Here is an 18,144-nt window from a genome sequence, read left to right as displayed (position 1 = left end):
TTTGATCAGGGTTCAGATGTGGTTACAGAAGGACTTATACTGCAAGGAGAGTATCTGCTGCTGCTCCTGGCTCCTCAGGTGGCTCAGGGATACCTGAAAAGCATCGACCTACAGAGGCTCAGAGACACTTGTTATGTTGCACAGAACTGTGGATTTCTCTTTTCTGAAAGTCGGGGCATCACATTTAAGGTGAGGAGTGTTTTCAGGGCTGTCTGCATGTTGCGACGGAGGGAAGACACAGTCACTCAATATGAGTGATCAGCAGACTTCCTTTATTGTCTCTTACAGTCACCTTTTATGCCTTCTTATAATTAGCTCATACATATTACAAAAGTTAAGCTCATTATTGGTTAGTTGCCTAAATACCAAGCCCACCCCTAGTTTCTCTTCTGTAGTTTTCTGTTCCCACCTGCAACATTCTTTTCCCACCAAAATCTTCCTGTTATTGTGTAACAAGGACAGCCAAAGACAGTGTATTTTGCTTTACTTCAGATAAGCTGAGAGTGATGTGCATTTTTGTCCAGCCAGCTGGACTATGTCTATGTGACCCTTTTCAGCTAGCCAGTTATCCACATCTGCACACCTAAAGTTCCTAAGTATTTAAAATTAACAAAGCAGCACCTCCTCTTCTGCCATGAGAAGGACAGAAAAGTAACAAGCATTTACCAAGGCTGTGATATATGACGTTTTTTATCTCCTATTACAGCCTTTTAAATTCACTTATGTCACATATTTCACTTTTTCTCTGCAAAAAAGAAAGTGAAGGCTAGAAACTTCATCATCTTTTTGTTCTGAGGTCTCCTTAGGGCAGGGGCTTTAAAACTGTGAGGTTTCATTCACATCAGTAGAACTTTCTGCAGCTGGTTTAGTGTGATGACAGAGCCCGATCTGGTCTGTATTATTTACTTTGTGTTGGGGAACTTTGTATACTTGTGCAGAATCTCTGCACATGGCAGTGCTTCTGCTGGTGAAGGAGCAGACACTGTTGCGTACAGGTTGTAGACAGGTGGTGTGCACTCTTTTGGAGGAATTCACCCTGGTGACTGTAATGCTGCTAAATGGAATACTACAGTAACCCCTCTTTTGTGTTAATTTAGAGCTCCTAATGTGGATCAGACAGAGGAGGAGACAACTTGCCTGTGACTAAAGGTGAAGGAGAATGAGGGCAGTTAAGATCCTGTTCCTGGAATATGGTGAAAGAATCAAGTGGAATACCTAGCATGGGAAGAGCAAGCGAGCAGAAAGGAATAGTTTCAAGATGAAATTAAGGAATCGATTGAGAATAGTTAAAAGAACATGGGAAGAACATTTGCTGTCATTGTAGACTGTACTAGGTGTGTCTGGAAATAAGAGAAAATAAGACCTGTATACTCTGATCTGTTTTACTATAGAACAGTGCGTTTCTTTTCTCCAGGTGTAGTTTCACCATTCCAAAATGGGCAGGGTTTCAGCCAAAGGATGTGAGATGCAGTGAGAAAAGTTGATGTGTAAATGCCACAGACATCCTGTTCTCAATCTTCCTCCCTGGTCCTAGGACATACTCTTGCTGCTTATGTTGCCAAACCTGTTATGCACTGGAGCCTTCCCTGACATGTTCTGAATTGCTAACAGGGCGTAAAACTAACCAAGTAAGAAGGAAAAAAGTGCTATTTTATGTTGGGTTAGTAAACTAACAGGCATGCAAACCTGCTGGAAGCACCAGTATAGCCACAAGAGAGGAGAAAGGACCTCATGGCCTATTTCTGTGCTGAAGGATGGAGGATGCCCTTTTCCTTTCAACAGCTTTAGATGGTTCTGCTAGGGAAGCATACCTGAGATGCTGAGGAATCACCACCCAACATTAAAATATAGCATCTGTGAAACTCATTGTAATACTAAATAATTGTGGATTGAAAAGTAATAGGCATGAGAGGAGGAGAAAGAGGTTGGAGTTGCTGTCGCAGAATGTAGCTTGGTGAGCAGGAATTTGGCTTGGTTCGCTGTTGCTGGTGGTACCCACGGTGCCTCTCCCTCAGGTACTCTTACTTTCCTACTGCATAACGCACTTTCTTCAAATTCTTTCAGTAAATAGTGGGGTGGGAGAACAGGGGAGATGTTGCCAGAAAAAGGGCTCACAGGTATTTTATTGATGAGCTATGCCCTGGAGATAAAAGAGTACAGTGCTGATACCAGTATTGGTCGTTCTCTGAGCACTGTGCTTTACAGCAGGTGCAGCGCAGAATCCCACGTGCTCTTCGGCACCTGCTCCCAGGAGCCCAAGGAGCTCATAGTCTGAGGCAAGTGTGACAAAGCCACAGAACAGTTTGAGTACGGAAGGCCAGAGAGAGACAACTTGGTAAGAAAACAAATACGAAAGAAAAAAAAAAGTAAAATTATTTTAACAAAGGCAGGTTTTGCTTGAAAACTAGATCTATAACAGTGACGCTTTTTTTGCTTCATTAGATGTTGTCCGTCCAAAGGCATGTGGTTTGTCCCAGTGCTGGTTTCAGTGCTAGTTTTCACTGCGCTGTGCTCCAGCCACGAGTCATACAGGCAGCACACCTCTGGAAGAGGAAGCTCCACGGGCTCCTTTCTCTGCCTCCGGAAAAATGAGCGTTACATTTCATTTGGATCGGTGCAAATAGGTGTTCATAGGGGTCAGTGAAAGAGCATTTTCTTGGTTACTTTATGAAAGCAAATGGAAATGGTTACTTTATGAAAAACATGACCTGAAAAGAACACAGCTTTTACCTTGGCATGGTTCCTCAGTGTGAGAGCTGTCAGTTTATTTAGTGATATGTACAGGTTTTATCCAGTTCCAACATGGATTTGCATTTCCAATGGACACCACCAAATTAGCAAGAGCACATCATAATGCATTTCTGGTATGTGCCATGATCATGCCCTGCAGGATTGCAGATTGTATGGCATCTGAATCGTTATCCTGGTACATTCTAGCTTGGCATTGTGAAGGTGTTTGGGATGTTTTTTCCTGTGGAGTGAATGACTGTTTCCAAGGGCAGCCATCTGCTCCAGGAGCAGTCCCGTGAAGAGCACTGTGCCCTATCGCTGCCAGAGCAGGCTGCTGTGTGTAAATCAGCGACAGGAGAACAATACACCACTTCTGCTTTTCCTGAGGCAGCAGCAGTAGTGATACAGCAACTCCTACTGTTTGTGAAGGGGAACTCTTGTTTAATCAAAGCTTCTGTTGCTGAGGGATAGCTTTCTTGTTCACTGTAGGCAATAAAGCCCCAGAACCCTCAATATGTGGAATGAAGTGTATGTCTGGTTGAACAGATGGTGTTGACAGCAGTTACTGATGGTGATAACTGTGCAAGTTTGCTTGTCATGTCTGTATGCATGAGAAAATGGATGACTGGTTGCAAAGGGTCTCTCTGCGAGCATGAGAAGTTTGCCCATGAAGGGAGAATTTCAGGATCGAGTGGTCAGAGTTCGTAGACATCTGTGTTGGACTGAAGTCACACTTGATGCCAAAGATGATCCACACAACAGTGCCACTGTTTCCTGAAAAGAGTTGTCAAGTCTGCTGGCTATTGGCAACCTCTGGTTCATAAGACTGTTCTGTAAAATCCCTTGCTGATGAAAGATGTCAGAGGGATTCAGGAGACAGTGTTAACTAGTTGAAAAGCTCTCATTGACACTCAGTGCCTGGGAGATCACAGGTCTGGCTGAAGAGACTTCCTTGAATATACTGGAACTACCGATGAGGTGTCTATTCTTGTCCACTGCCGCTCCTGTTCCTCCCCGCTTCCTCTGAGTTTTGTCTCACTTGATTAAACCCAGGGATAATAAATAGCCTGTTGTCAGAATCACCTTTATATGACCCTTTACTTCCCACACTTGTAAGTATGGCAGTGTGTGACACCCAGATCTCTCACAATTTTCCAGCCCACACCTGGCTGTAGATCCATTGATACTGACAAAGTTTACAAGTCGCCAGTGATGTTGATGAAGTTTCCAAGTCTTTGATACATGGTGGTGCTATTTTCACCCTGACTCTCCTGCTTATCTGTCGTGAATGGAGTGATGCACTTCACTGGTAAGAGAGAAGCAACAATATACTTTATTGATATAAAGCAGTGGTTTAACAAAATTCAGTGGCAAATGCAACAGTGGTTCAACAAGATTCAGGGGCAAGATGCACTTGATTATGTACTGCACAGAGGACAGGGTCAGGCAGAACCGTCAGGGAGACCCTCGTGTTCAGTCACAAGGTTCAGAAAGGACCCCCTTGATTTCCAAACTCCTTATCAGAGAGAAGCCCGGTGTGGCTGGATCCAATCCCAGTCCCAGACTGGCTCAACGTGTTGTTATCTGTCTCCCCGAGTTTCAGAGTGTGTCACAGTTTCTAAAATTCCAAACCTCAAGTACACGCAACTGACAACATGAGTTTCTACCAGATCAACACACTTCATCACCGGGCTGGAGAAGGCAGAGATACGTTAATTTCCATGCAGACTACGAGTGGCTGATTTAATGTAATTAAGACCAAAGTATGAGTCATTAGAACACTTCTAGAGCTCTTTCCAGAGATTATTTTTTTACGCTCCTATGTTGTATTTTGTTAATTTGCAGGCTGAATGTTTTTCCTACAGGTTGTGTTGAAACTGGTAGGTCAAACAAGAAGTGTAGGATCTGACTGTAAACATGTTTCCAAAATAAAAACCACCCATAGACAAAAGGAAGGCTTCTTGTGAATTGTGGCTCTCTAGATGGAGACATTTTGGCTGGAAATTGCTGCAGTAAGAGGTTTTCGTGGTAGGCGGGTAAGAGACAACTGAAGTGGAACAGCTTGAAGAACACACAGAAAATGGTGCAGAGCAAAACCTGATAATCTCCGAATCAACACTGGATGTATGCCTTTGGACAAGACAAGGGGGGAAAAATTACTGGTTTTTTGGTGACAGATGAAATACCAGTATTGTAAACAAAGGGGCTGTGGTTAGCTGCTTCCCCACATTTGACACGCCCATGCAAAACTCCGCAGGATGAGAGAGCAACTGGTTGTTGTTGCTGCTCCTGAAGTCTCCTGTTCAGCTGTTGACCCTTCTGAGTTCTCTCCACAGCATTCACACCAAGCCAGTTGGAGTTTGAGCACTAGCACAGTAGAAATACTTACTGACCAACAAATCTAAGTCTCCTCATTTTGGTAGAGGAGCTCTACTTGCTGTTAGAAGATTGCTGGATGGTCTCTGTGTTATGTGCCACCAAAGCTTTGCTGGCATTCTTTATTTCAGGTCCACAATTTCCAGGAGTTTAGAGACTGGATGTCTCCTATTCCAGCCAAGTTGTCAACTGCTGTCTAAGAATGGCTGGATGCACTTTATCCTGTGCTGATGTCACTGCAATCTATGAGGGGTTTTTTTATTGTAGCAGTCCAGCTCCATGCAGTCCAGGAATCCCACTTGTCCACAGTGCTCTGTGCAGGGTGATTTTCCAGCGGTGTTCAGTTGTTTGTGCTCTTAGCACTACCCAGGCCAGTGAGGTGCCTAACAGCGTGGTCTATGGAATCCCTTCTCCTTGGTTGTTCGGTCATGTAAGTACGATGTGGAAACACTATTTTGTGGGACGTGTTTGTTGCCTGACAGTGCTCCAAAAGGTTTAGGAAGCATTTCTCTGTAATACAGAAAGGTGAAGCTGTGGATTCAGTTTTTATTGTAGAGCCGATAGACAGGATATATTATGTATTTTATAAATTAATGGGTGCCTACATGGTACAGCCCACACATCCCGAATGGAACCATGTCCTGCTGTGGTATCTACTGCAAAACACAGCAGGATATATATTTAGCTATTCAGGCAAGTAAGGTATCCCCCACATTCTTCATTAACAGATTTTCTGAGTGATTGGGGTCAGCATATGGCTCCGAAGTGGTAGGCGTTCCCTTATAGAATACCAGGGAGTGCTTCTTTTAAGACCTTACATATTTGTCAAAGCGAGCGTGGGCTGTTCTCTGCTGCGGCACACGCACTGCTAGACCCTCCTGACCGCGGTTACCGGCTGGCCAGCACACGGCCCGTTACCTGGGCTCCTGACGCCGCGCCCCGGGCGGCTGGTGGCGGGGGGTGACTGCCCGGCGCTTTCTGACGGAATTGTCCCGAGGACCGGCCGGAGCAGCCCGCGCTGCCCGTTTGCGGCCCCGGCCCGAGCAAGCCGCCAACCCGTCAAGTCCCTCCCCCGCCCCAGAAGCCGCAGCACCGTTCCCGCTTGCTGCAGCCCTGCGGCTGTGGGTTGAGCAGATCCCCCGGGTCGCTGCGGGCCGCTCGGAGAACGGATGGGTTCGGAACGGGGCCCGCGGCGTGCGCTGTGCCCGGCGTGCGGAGCCGAGGCTGTGCCGGGCTGTGCCGGGCTGCCCCGCAGCCGCCCCGGCGGGAACTACCGCACTACGGCTGCTGGCCGAGCCTGAGGAGCCACCGGCACCGACCGCCCCTGCCGCGGGGCTGCGCGGGGCTGCGGGGGCTCGGGGGGCGCGTCCCGCCCGGCTCCACGGCCCTGCTTAAGGCAAGGGGCCTGCGGCGGCGCCCCGCCCCGCAGCATCGCACTGCCCGGCTCCGCCCCGCCCCGCCCCACCCCGCCCCGCAGCACACCGCCCCCCCCCCGCTCCGCAGTGGATCGTGCCGTCCACACTGATGAGCAGCGGCTGCTGCCCTTAAAGGGGACGCGGCATCTTTCTCGTCGCTCAGGGTCTCGGCAAAGGGCGGGCGCCCCAGCCGGAGGGGCCTGGGCTGCGGGTGTGCTGTGGCCAGGGGCTGCCCGGGGGGGGGGGGGGGGGGGGGGGGGGGGCCTGGCATGGGCCGCTCCTTGTCCCCCACTGTGCTGCGCCTGCCTGAGCCCCTCCGGCTCCCCTCGGGCCGACAGGGGACGCGTGGGGGGCACGATCCGATGAGCCGGGCTGCGGGAGGCCGGGGCCGCTTTGTCCCCAGCTCTGCAGAAGGGCCGTGCCCGCCCGATGGCCCCTCCACGCCGGCCGCGCTCCGCCGTCCCCGGCTGCGCCCCCCGAGCCTGACCTCCCTCCCCCCCTCGTGTGTCCCCGGCGGCCCCAGGGCTCGGCTGGGCGCTTGTGGGTCCGTGCATGGCGCAGAAACCCCGCCTGGGGCTGCCTCCGTCCCCGCTGCTGCCGGCTGTGCCCCCCCCCCCCCCCCCCCCCCCCCCCCCCGCCGGCGCCCCCGGCCCGCCCCGCCGCAGGGACCCGCCTCGCTGCCGCGGGGCCGAGCCCGCCCGCCCGCAGCCCAGCCCAGCCCGGCGCCCTCCCGCCTGCCTGCCGGCCGCGCAGCGGGAGCCCGCTGGCAGGGGGGCTGCGGGCACCCCCATATCGCTGCGCTTGAGGGGCTGGGCTGACTGAGAGCATAAAGTAAGTTATTCTTCGTTCACATTATTAGTTGGAGCCAATTACGAGGTGGATTGTGCAGCAGAGCCCAGGTACTGAGTCCTTCCTCGGGGTGGGGATCACCGCGCAGATGGGCGCTGGGTAACGGGCTGGCCGGAGCCCGGACCCGCCCGGCGCGGCGTGTGGCCCCGTTGGGTGCTGCGAGCCCTGCGGCTTGTGGAGCTCTCCCCGGGGCCAGCGTTCCCCGGCGGAGTGGCTGGGAAGGCTGGTGGCTCCTGGGCGGCAGCTGTCTGTGAAGCACCTCTGCTCGGTTGTGTCCTGACGCACTGCAGCGCTTGAAGCTCTTAGGTTTTGTACAGAACTTTGAGCTTTGGAGCGCTCCATGATACAGGTGTTCTGACGTGCAGTGAGCAAAATCACAGAGTAGATTAGGATGGAAAGGTCTCATTTAGGTCAACTACCCTGCACAAAAGGGACAACCTCAAAGCTAGAAGAGGTTGCTCAGGGCCTTGTCGATACATGTCCTGAAGATCTCCAAGAACAGATTACTCAGCCCCAGTCGGCACCTCTGCCCAGTACTGAACCGCCCTCACAGGGGGAACCAATTTTTCCTCACATATTGCTGAATTTTTCCTTAGTGCAACCTGAATGTTGCCTCTTCTCCTTCTGCTGGACACATATGTGAGAACCTAGGAGGAGCTGCTTCCTCTCTTCTGAATCGTGGCCCCATTCCAGTCATCTCTGAAATTAGCAAGTAATTCCATAACTTCCATCCATATGAATTTTCCTTGCTGACAAATTATCCAGAGTTATAGTGCCAAAAACTCCCCAAATTCATACAGTACTGATGATCAGAAAAATTAATAAATATTTCTCATATCATTAAGTTCTACCAGCAGGCAGCTTTGCTCAAAGCTTGAAAATAAACTGAGTTGTTATCTTGGGGCTCTGCCAGGAGATTAATGATGCAGTTTCACAGGCCAGCCTAAAATTCTGTTGCTTGTGAAACAAGGAGTCCTGCCACATTTCATGTCCATCCCTGGCCACTTTTTCCCATCCCCTTCTCTGCACCAGTAGTAGCAGTGAGGATGCTGCCCGGGCTGGCGGGCTGATGCTGGCAGGGCTGGCGGGTTGGTGTGGTACACAGACAGCTTTGGCCATTGCAGCTGTGCTGAGGGGCTTCAAGCTCCGCTCTCCTTCCCCAGCCCTGGGTGACAGTGAGGGTTCATCTCTCTGTGCAGGTTTATTGGTCTGTGGAGTAGCGGTAATTATGGGAACCAATATCGGTAACGTGTTGTGAGATCTTCGGATAAAGGTGGCAGGGAAATGTGAGGTGTTAGTGCTTATATGGAAACAATTTCTTCTAGATTCTTTATATACAGCTGTGAAGGCTCAGGCTGTTTATAATCTAAGGGTGATTTATAGGCTTGTAGAAATGGCAGGATATTATAATTGTATTAATTAGGTTACAAATAATACTAATTTAAAGTTGTAAGATGCCAGGATAGTCACACAGTAAGGCCAATATGAGTCTAATATTCAGAATAAGACGCCTAATTATATATCTCTATATCTAGGTAGATGGACAGGTATCGATACCTGCTGTTTAGTGGAAAGCTAAACATGATTGCTTTTCTAATGTTTACAGTGCCAGTTTTCTTACTTTCATTGAGTTTTACCATATTTTGTTCTTAGCCTGCTTTTCTGGAAACAAACCTGTATTTTAGGCAGCCCTATGTGGGTGTGTCCATACACCATCACCCCTCTGGTCACCTTTGGAATAGTTCTGCCAAAACCAGGGGACTGAGGTCTCGGAGATAATTTGTTCCTTTGATAATTTTCTCAAAATGGTACTTTGATAATTTGACAATTATCTCTCTGATATAACTTTGATAATTATCTCAAAGAGAACTAGTTTTCTGATCTCAGAGAAAAGGTTCCTATAAACTTAATTAAAATGGTCAACCAGGAAAAAAAATTTTCTGTAAAGGTCCCAAAAGAGATGGAGGTTGCAAAGTGACACTCATCAAAGATTCAGCAGGAGAGAAGGCTCTTATAAGTGCTCCAGCAGATTCAGGCAGAACTCTGAGACCTGGAACAACTAAACAAAACAAATCCATGGGAATTTCATTGCTGTTCCAGCTATAGAACTCATCGGTTCCCATGCTCATGTGAAAACAAGAAGGTGCTGAGTTTTTCTTTATTTAAAACAAAGCATTTCCAGCTTGTATAATTGTGGAGAAAAGCTTGACAAAGCTTGATCCATGAAGTTTTGAAAGCAAGAACATAATTGAAACCAATTGTAGATAAAACCAATCACAGTGTCCTCTTAAAAAAGAGTTGCTGGTTTTCAGGAGTCTTGCTCACAGCTGAGGTTGCAATACTGATAATTTCTATTAGGCACTTTATTTTTCACTTGATTTCAGGAAACTATTACTTCTGGTAAAACTCCTGCAGATATATTTTAAAAATATGGGAAAAGTTCACTAGGACAGAGAAGCCAATGATGACCTAGTGTTTGAGCAACCTTGTATGCTTTTTGTGTCTCTGTGGTGCCTCTGCCATGGCTCTCTGGTCATGGGAAGAATTAACAGAAGAAATTATTGTGATGTTTGAGATGACATAGTAGGAGGTGCCCCTTACCGATGGGACCAGAATGAGTCAGGCTGAGTTACTCCAGTGCAAAATGGAGTGGTTAATTTGGCCTGGGAATTAAACCTGATTTTGCTCTGAGGCAGATCTAGAGCACTCACCCAGCAGGTAATAGCCCTCTGCAAAGGCAAAATGCTTTAAACACCTCACCTAGGTCTGCCAGAACTAATTTTACCATTGCCTATGACTGGTACCACATAGGAAATTCTTTAATTATCGGCAAAAATTGTGACTGAACAATCATTCCAATCCACAGACCGTCTCATGACTAATGATTACCAAAAGCATTTGCAGAAAGTCCCGTGTCACCCCATCCCCCCAGATTACCCCCTTTCAGTGCCTTTGCTATGGGGCTAAGTCAGGACTAAGTCAGCATCTTTCAGATTTTTCCAGCCTGCTACTTTCCCTTCCTAATCTGATCTATACACACTAATTCACATGACCCATTTCACTATCAGCAAATAACTGTCATACTTGAGAGAACTAAAAAAATGTGCTTTTCTGGGGGGGAAAAAAACCCACCCCAACAACCAGCTCTGGATTGTAAGGGTCATGGCTGCGGGGCTCAGCAGCGCAGGGAGCAGGATGGGGTGCATGCAGCCCCCCGCGCTCAGGCCCCTGCCGCTGGCATTGACCTCCCATGCTGGGGAGCAGCAGCGGCTTCTGTGCAGCCCACCCTGAGCCCCAGCTTCCAGCTGACAGCACCGACCTGTCTCACTGTTCATCTGCAGGTGGGGGCAGCGGGGGAGAGAGAGGGAGAGAGGGAGGGAGGGAGGGAGGGAGGGAGAGGGAGGGAGGACACTGCAACCTACGTGAATAATTGATGGTGCAAGGAAAGGAGAGCAGCTGGGTTCCCTGTCTCCATCTGCTCACCAGCTGGGGATGAGAGGTCCTTGCTCAGGTAGGGGACGAACAGCTTAGCAGCTTTATTCTCATCTTGCCTCCAATGCCAATTAAACATATTTTGCATCTAGAAGGAAGGGGAGCAAAGAGAGCTGGGGGAGGGCTGATCCAGATCTCCTGCGCTGCTTGCATGGCGTTGTGTAATGGACGGACCTCGGGGCAGCTCCAGCCTCGGCAGGGAACATGGCTCTGTGATTTTTAAAGAACATTGTGCTGCTGCATTGTATGTAGGGCAGCAGCCGGGAGAGTGAGAGTGGAGATGGGGGGCGCGGGTGCCTCTGTAGGAAATGAGACAAAGTGAAGAGGTGGAGGAGCATGAAAGAGGGTCTGTCCGGACTCAGGGGGAACCCACCCTAATTCTGTCAGCCTTTGACATAAAACGATTCCAAGCGGGCCATGGGAGGTGCTGTCTGTGCACACTCAGTACTATATTTAGAAGCTGTGTGCATAGATCTGTGGAAACAGCTGATGGGAAAACATGTATGTTTTTATTTGTGGGTGCAGCTCTGGGCTTGTGACGACCAAGTGTAATATTTTAGGAAAACATAAAAAACCCAACCCAAACAGTTTCTGCCCTGAAGAGTTTACTGTTGAAGGATGTGCTGCTGTGTGTACGTGGTACTGCGCAGCTTTGGTGGAGCTTCTGATGCTCTCACAATGACTCAATTAATAAAATTGCAGAGATCAGTTTCTGTTTTACAGCTAATACAGACTTACCCTTTATGAGCGAGATAAAATGCTAATGCAAGTATAAGAAAGAAAAAGTTCTGTTAACAAAAACTGGGAAAAATACATAGCAAAAGGTATAGACACCAATTACTGTAGTACCTGTGTTAACATACCTACAGGGGTACCTGAAAGAACAGAAATTTGTGTCCCAGTCCCTAAGCCACATGATAGCTATAAAATGCATAATGATTATGCAAATGTAGACAAAGATATGGATTACAATGTAAGACTGTAAGTACAGAGAATTAGTCTAGGAACTGAATCTACCTAGTACAACTAAAGGCTGGTATTAGGTGATGTTGTTGCAGTAGCTGTGTGAACAGTAGCAATGGTTAGCTTGATTGTAAGTCGAGGAACCGTAAGGGGAAAGGGGGGCCTGTGATTTGCATACATGTGGAAATGATTTATTCATATGATTATTGCTAAAGAAGGCTAATTAGAACAGTAACTAGGGTATTTAATAATTGTTTGCTTGTGCATCTTGAGGGCATTGTACACAGCTGGAGTTGCACAGGAGGTTAGGTAAAGCTGCGAGGCTGTTAAATTGAGCCCGGTGTGGTTTTGTACATGAACAAAGTTGGCTCTTGTCCACAGTGGCAAGTTGCCAAAGAATGGCAGAAGAACCTGGGCCTGTCCATGTGCTTGGCTTTTGCCGGGGCCAGGCTCACCAGTGCTGCTGCGGATGTCCCGCGGTGGGGGTGGGCAGCAGCCCCTCTCCCCCCAGGAACCGGTTCTTCTCCCTTCTGGCCACAGCGGAGCGGGCAGGCCTGGCTGTGGCTCCTCGCCCTGGCCCATCACGCTGCTTGGAGGCTTGGCCAGGGAAGGACGAGCTGCCGTGCATAGAGCGGCTGCCCTGCCTTGCCCGAGCCCTGCCAGCAGCACTGGACTGGGAGCAAGGGGTGTGCTGTGCCGGCCCTACGCCAGCACCTGAGCTGCCAGGGAGAGGAAGCAGCTGGCCTCCAGGCAGGTTCCTACAAGCAGCAAGTGGATCCCTTCTTCATCCATTCAAAGCTGCCAGCTGCCTTGATTGATTCCTTACTCCTTACAGGCTCTCTTCCCACCCACAGACCCCTGAAGCCCCCATAATTTCTATCCAGGCCCTGCATAAGTAAAACTTGCAGAGAGCATTAGGATGAATTGCTGCACTCCTGTCCCTAAAACTTTGGTGTAGCTGCTTGCTTTCTCTGTTTGTCTTTTTGCCCGTCTATATTAGCAATCTCATGTTTTCTGTCTGGTCTCTCCGAATTCTGCTTTTGCTCTTCCCTTGCGCCTTCCTGCAGCTCCTCCGGCACATGCTGCCTCTGGTCCCATGTTCCCTACTGTCCCCTTCATGGGTCAGACCAAGCCCAGTGTGAGGCTGACACTTACCTTAAAGCTGGGGCTGCTGCCTTTGCAAGTCTGCATGTAAAGAGGAAACATGACATCATCCTGTGGAATGAAATTGGGAATCACAGGCCAAAAATGTGTCTGGAAGCACTCTCTGCTTTTATTTAAACAGAAGTGTATGCGTGCTCTTGCGGTGGACAATCATGTTGTCATCCTCAGTTTTTGTCAGGAATTATGATCTATTGGGGAGTGAATGCTAATACATGTGGCTGAGGGGTTTCTGCCCCTGAAAATTTGGGCTTCCCTGGAGACCAGCTTGCACATCAGGTCAGGGAGCCGTCCCGTAAGGGGGGCGTAGGGCCAGATCTCCACAGCCTTCGATGTCCATCGGCTCCAGGTACCAAGGGCGGTTTTGGTACCCTCCTGGTCTACCCTGGGAGGGCGTGGGAAGCTGGGGGGGTCGCCTCGATGCTCACTTTTCCCGCTGGATACTGAGAGCCTGGGGAAGAGCTGTTGCTGTGCCGTGGAGCTGGCCAGGGGCACCACGTGTCACCGTCCCTGCGCCCCGCGGCCGCCCCCGGGCTCGGCAGCCCCCGCAGCTCCTGCGGCGGCGCCCAGCGAGGGGCGGGGGCTGAGCGTCCCCGGCGGAGGAGGGGACAAGGCACCGCTTCATCCCCGCGGCTTCATCTTCCTCAGTCTCTTCCCGCTCCCCCTGTGCCGCGGATGCGGGGCGCCCTCCGCGCTCTGCTCCGGGGCCCGGCGGCGAGGAAGAGGAGGGCTGGCGGGGGAGCCGGGGGCAGCCGCGGCCCTTCCCCATGGCGGGGCGAGGGGCGCGGCGGCTCCCGGGGGGGCAGCGCGGCCCGGCCCGGCCCCTTTCCCCGGCCGCGGGTTCCCCGCCGCAGTCTGCGGCCGGTACGTGCGGGGCTGGGGCCGGGCAGCGGCTGCGGGCGGGGGAAGCTCTGGCGCGGGGCCGGGTGGCGGCGGCAGGAGGGGGGTCCCGGGGTTCTCTGCGGGAGCCTGGCGGGGGGAGGGTGGCGGCCGCGCACCCCCCGGCCGCCCGGACCCGGCCGCCCCGCGTCCCCCCGGTGCCGCTGCGACGGAAGGGGGGGAGCCGGGCGGGTGCCGGGGTGGGTGGGGGGGGGGGCGCGGGGGCGGCCCGCTTGCTCCCCTCCCTCTCCCGGGGAGCGGGGGGCTCACCGGCGTGGACCTGCCGGGCGGGATGAATTCCCCGGGGGAGTTCCCCTTGACCCGGTCCCGCGGGGGCGGGGGCCGGCGGGGCTCCCCGGGTCCCCCCGTCGGTGCGGGGGCAGGAGGGGCTGGGGCAGCCGCCCCGCGGCCGGGAGGGAAGTCGGGGGTCCCGGCTGAGCGCAGCGTCCGTGGGCTGAAAAGTCTGTGACCAGCTGAGAGCAAACTGTCCCGGCGGCAGAGGGACCCCCGGGTTCTGGCCTGGTTCCCCCCGTCCCCCCCGTTCTGGGCTGGCCATTCCTTGGCGGAGTTGTGGGAAGGGGCGCGGGTGCGCACAGGAGGGGGCCCCGTGCTCTGAGGCTGCCTGCGGGTGTGGGGGGAGGCAGATGTGCCTCGCTAAGGGGGGAGAAAGGGCGAGAAGGGGCAGCAGCTGTTGTCTGGGGAGCGGTTGCACAGAATTTCTCTCACAGGCGCCTCGGGGCTGCCGCTCCGGACTCCGCGCGGCGCTGGCTGCCTGGCCCTGCTGGGGGGGCTACAACGTGCCCTTGTCTCACTGCAAGAACCAGCTGTGAGGCTGGGACTCGGTCAGTGTGCTGACTGCCATTCCATAACTAGCTGCAAATCATAGGACAGGTTGGGTTGGAAGGGACCTTATAGACCACTCAGTTCCAGCCTCCTGTCACAGGCAGGGACACCCCCCACCAGCCCAGGTCGCTCCCAGCCCCGTCCAACCTGGCCCTGAGCCCTGCCAGGGATGGGGCACCCACAGCTGCTCTGGGCAGCCTGGGCCAGTGTCTCACCACCTTCACAGTGAAGAATTTATTCCTGATACCTAATCTAAATCTCCCTTCTTTTAGTTTAAAACTGTTCCCCCTCGTCCTGTTGCTACATGCCCTTGAAAAAAAGCCCCTCTCCAGCTTTCTTGCTGGCTCTTTCAGGCACTGGAAGGTGCCCCAAGGTCTTCTGGAGCCTTCTCCGGGCTGAACACCCCCAGCGCTCAGCCTGTCTGCAGAGCAGAGCACTCCAGCCCCCTGAGCATCCTCGTGGCCTCCTCTGGACCCGCTCCGATGGGTCCTTATACTGGGTGCCCCGAGCTGGAGGCAGTGCTGCAGGGGGTCTCACCCGAGCGGGACAGAGGGGCAGAGCCCCCTCCCTCGACCACGCTGCTGGGGATGCAGCCCAGGGCTCAGCTGGCTTTCTGGGCTGCGAGCGTGCATTGCTGGGCCATGTGGAGGTTCTCATCCCCCAGCACCCCCAAGTCCTTCCCCTCAGGGATGCCCTTGGTCTGTTCCCCGCTCAGCCTGTGTCAATACTGGGGGTTGTTCTGATCATGCTGTATTGTTTCTCCTACTGGAAGGCTTCAGGTTAGCAGAGGTTTTTACAGTAGCTATACGCCTGCTTCCCTGTGAACTTTCAGGAGGGTTTACCTGAGGGTTTGGGGCACTTATCTCTTCAGACACTTCTCACTTCCTTAATACTTATGAAAGATGGATGAAAGGATGGATGGAATCTGTCAAGGCTGACTTGTGCTTTTCTCAGAGCAAATATTTGCATTGACTTGGTTATTGAACTGGCTCAGCTATAGCAGATGGGAATGATTTTGAGAGAGCTGTACAGACTGATCCCAGGAGTAAAATAGCAAAGGATGCTGCCAGGCAGGAATACAGGGGGTGAGCAGAGCTCTGTGTGTGGATATAGTGGCTTGGAGGTCTGCAAAGGTCCTTTACGTGCTGCTGAGTATTGAGAGTGGCATTGTTAGTGGTGGATCAGCAGTGCCTACTTGTAGTTTGGCTACCTGCTTGAAATTAATGCACTGGTTACTGTCACTAGTAAAATCCTAGTTTAGTTTTTGACATTTTCTGGGCCCTCTGCTTCCCCTTGTTGCTATTTCCTAAAAATAAAGGTTCAGCCAGGATACATTTGCACATGCGTATTCCTCTCCCTGCAGAACTGGTTTTCTTTCTGAGAAGGTTGATATTCTGCTTTTCTGTGGCCAAGGAGCTTGAAGTTCCAATTTGAAAGGCAGTATGTTCTCTTTCTATAAATAAAGCTTAATGTTTTTCATTCAAGAAGTTTTAAATTCACAAATGGACTTTCAAGCAATAGTTACAATGGCCCCAAGCATTTGTAATATTTTGTGAAAGATAACATAAAATCTAAGTCATTCACCTGGATTTTTGAGTTCCCTCAGCACATCCCTAACCTGAGATAATGACAGAATTGAGAACATCTCTAAATGTAGGATAAGACCAGTGAGTCTGGCATCTGCTGGAGGACCTTTGACACTAGGACTGTGCTTGGCTTGAGCGGTAAGAAGCAGCCCTGTGCGAGGTGCCCTGGCCAGCCCCAGGGGCAGAGATGGGAGCGGGGCAGGACCGGCCACGCTGACCTGCCCTGGGAGCTGCCAGCTTCCATGGTGCTGGCATGTGTTTTGCTCTCTGCTGAATGATTCGGGATTCAAACCAGTGACAGGGCAAAAAAACCCTCTACAGCATGTAGCAAGGCCCCAGAGCATCCAGTTGCACAAAAGTTCTGCTATTACACTTCTCTGGAGATGGCTAGTTTCTGAAAATGAAAACTTATCAAATTAAGCTCTTACCTTTTTAGGGCTTGCAGAGCAGAAACTTCAGATTCCTAAAAAACCCAATGAAAATATTTCGTGTACTGCTTGGACATAAATTTTGCTACTCCCAAACTTGCAAGTAAATGAATAAGATGATAAATAAAGCATGTGTTGGTATGATATTAATATTCATTTAAAATACATTTGCCATCTAACTATTCCAATATTTGTTTGAGGATGTCAAGTCTAACTCCTGCGTCTTTCCTCCCATATACATTACGGCTTTAATCTCTAGATGCATTGCACAGATCTCTCTCATTTTGAATTTTAGGAGAAAATTGTGGGATGGAAGAATTGTGTTATTTTGTGTAGATCAGCCTATATACAAGTTACGTGATGTCATTGGGCTACTAAAATAAATTGTGAATTGTCAGAGAATTGGTGGGCATTGAGATTGTTGGAGCATGTAATGGAGTGTGGCTTCATGATGACGGGAATGCATCGCACTTCCATGCAACAGGGAATGTGGCAAAGCAAGAGCCTGCATGACTTACAGGTGCTGATCCCTTTGCGTGGAAGCAGTAGGAGTCTGTGCATCAAACAGCTGAAGGACAGCAATTTATGATTGTGTTATATGATCACATAACCAGCATATTCATGATTGCATTACAAAGCGGACAAGTCTTGTATTAGGAACTTGGGCTTTCTTCCCCGCCCCACCTATGCGACCTCTACCATGACTTACACCCCAGTTGTCATTGTAGTAAAAACTGTGAGCAGCACAGGAGGTTTATTAACTAACAGTAGGAGAGCTGCAGCTAGCAGTGAGGCTGCCCACAGCGCGGTGGCTGATGCAGGGTATGTCTTTTAAACTACAGTGTATTGTTTGTGTTACTTTTTGCTTTCTCTTCTATGAAGTCAAATAAGTGCTGCTGCTATTTGTTGACACTGCAGCTCCAGCAGGGCCAAAATAACAATGTGTTTTCAACAGAAGATGTGCAGATAAAAGCTCATCCAGCCTGCACGCTGGCTTTCCCAGCAGCAGTAACCCGCAGGCTGCAGGAGGGTTGCAGGCTCCTCTCAGTCCCGCTGTAGCACCATCTCTGCTATGCTGCTGTCTCGGACACTGATACCCAGGCTGTGGCAGCTGGGGCTGTCCTTTGGGTGCTCATTTGTCATTTCAGTGACATTTCAGAACTTTCTGCTCTTTTACTATGGTTCAGCTTTCAGATCTGGTCCCGTAGCTTCCCGTGTCCTGTGTTTATTCTGCTACAGATCTATGATAGAGGAGGAACCTAGCAAAAGAGATCGTGCAGCACTTACAGGACAGTGGTGAGGAAAACAGCATGTGAACAGAGGCGGAGCAGTCGGGGCCAGGCGGCTTTTGCTGTTACATCCAGGACGTTTGCAGGTGGCAAGTGGTGAGCTGAGACAGCTCAGGGAATCTCACAGGGCGTG

The 18,144-nt window shown here is 50.9% G+C and overlaps 1 protein-coding gene across 10 annotated transcripts in view; it reads left to right on the top strand.

Moving 5' to 3' along the window:
• Positions 1 to 7,251: 7,251 nt before the first annotated feature.
• Positions 7,252 to 18,144, top strand: part of LOC102054325 (rap1 GTPase-activating protein 1-like) — a 52,178-nt gene continuing 41,285 nt past the window's right edge. For 7 of the 10 annotated variants that reach the window (XM_055710862.1, XM_055710867.1, XM_055710864.1 and 4 more), the window contains exon 1: positions 10,777 to 10,881. The gene's annotated coding sequence lies outside the window, so the exon portion shown is untranslated. Of the gene's footprint in view, positions 7,353 to 10,776; positions 10,882 to 13,487; positions 13,851 to 17,990; positions 18,108 to 18,144 lie in introns of those variants that run through there. The other 3 variants (XM_055710861.1, XM_055710863.1, XM_027802011.2) reach the window with 3 other exon arrangements.

The sequence above is a fragment of the Falco cherrug genome, chromosome 5 (assembly GCF_023634085.1).
Source record: "Falco cherrug isolate bFalChe1 chromosome 5, bFalChe1.pri, whole genome shotgun sequence".
Classification (NCBI taxonomy): domain Eukaryota; kingdom Metazoa; phylum Chordata; class Aves; order Falconiformes; family Falconidae; genus Falco; species Falco cherrug.
This window is presented reverse-complemented; position numbering and strand designations above follow the sequence as displayed.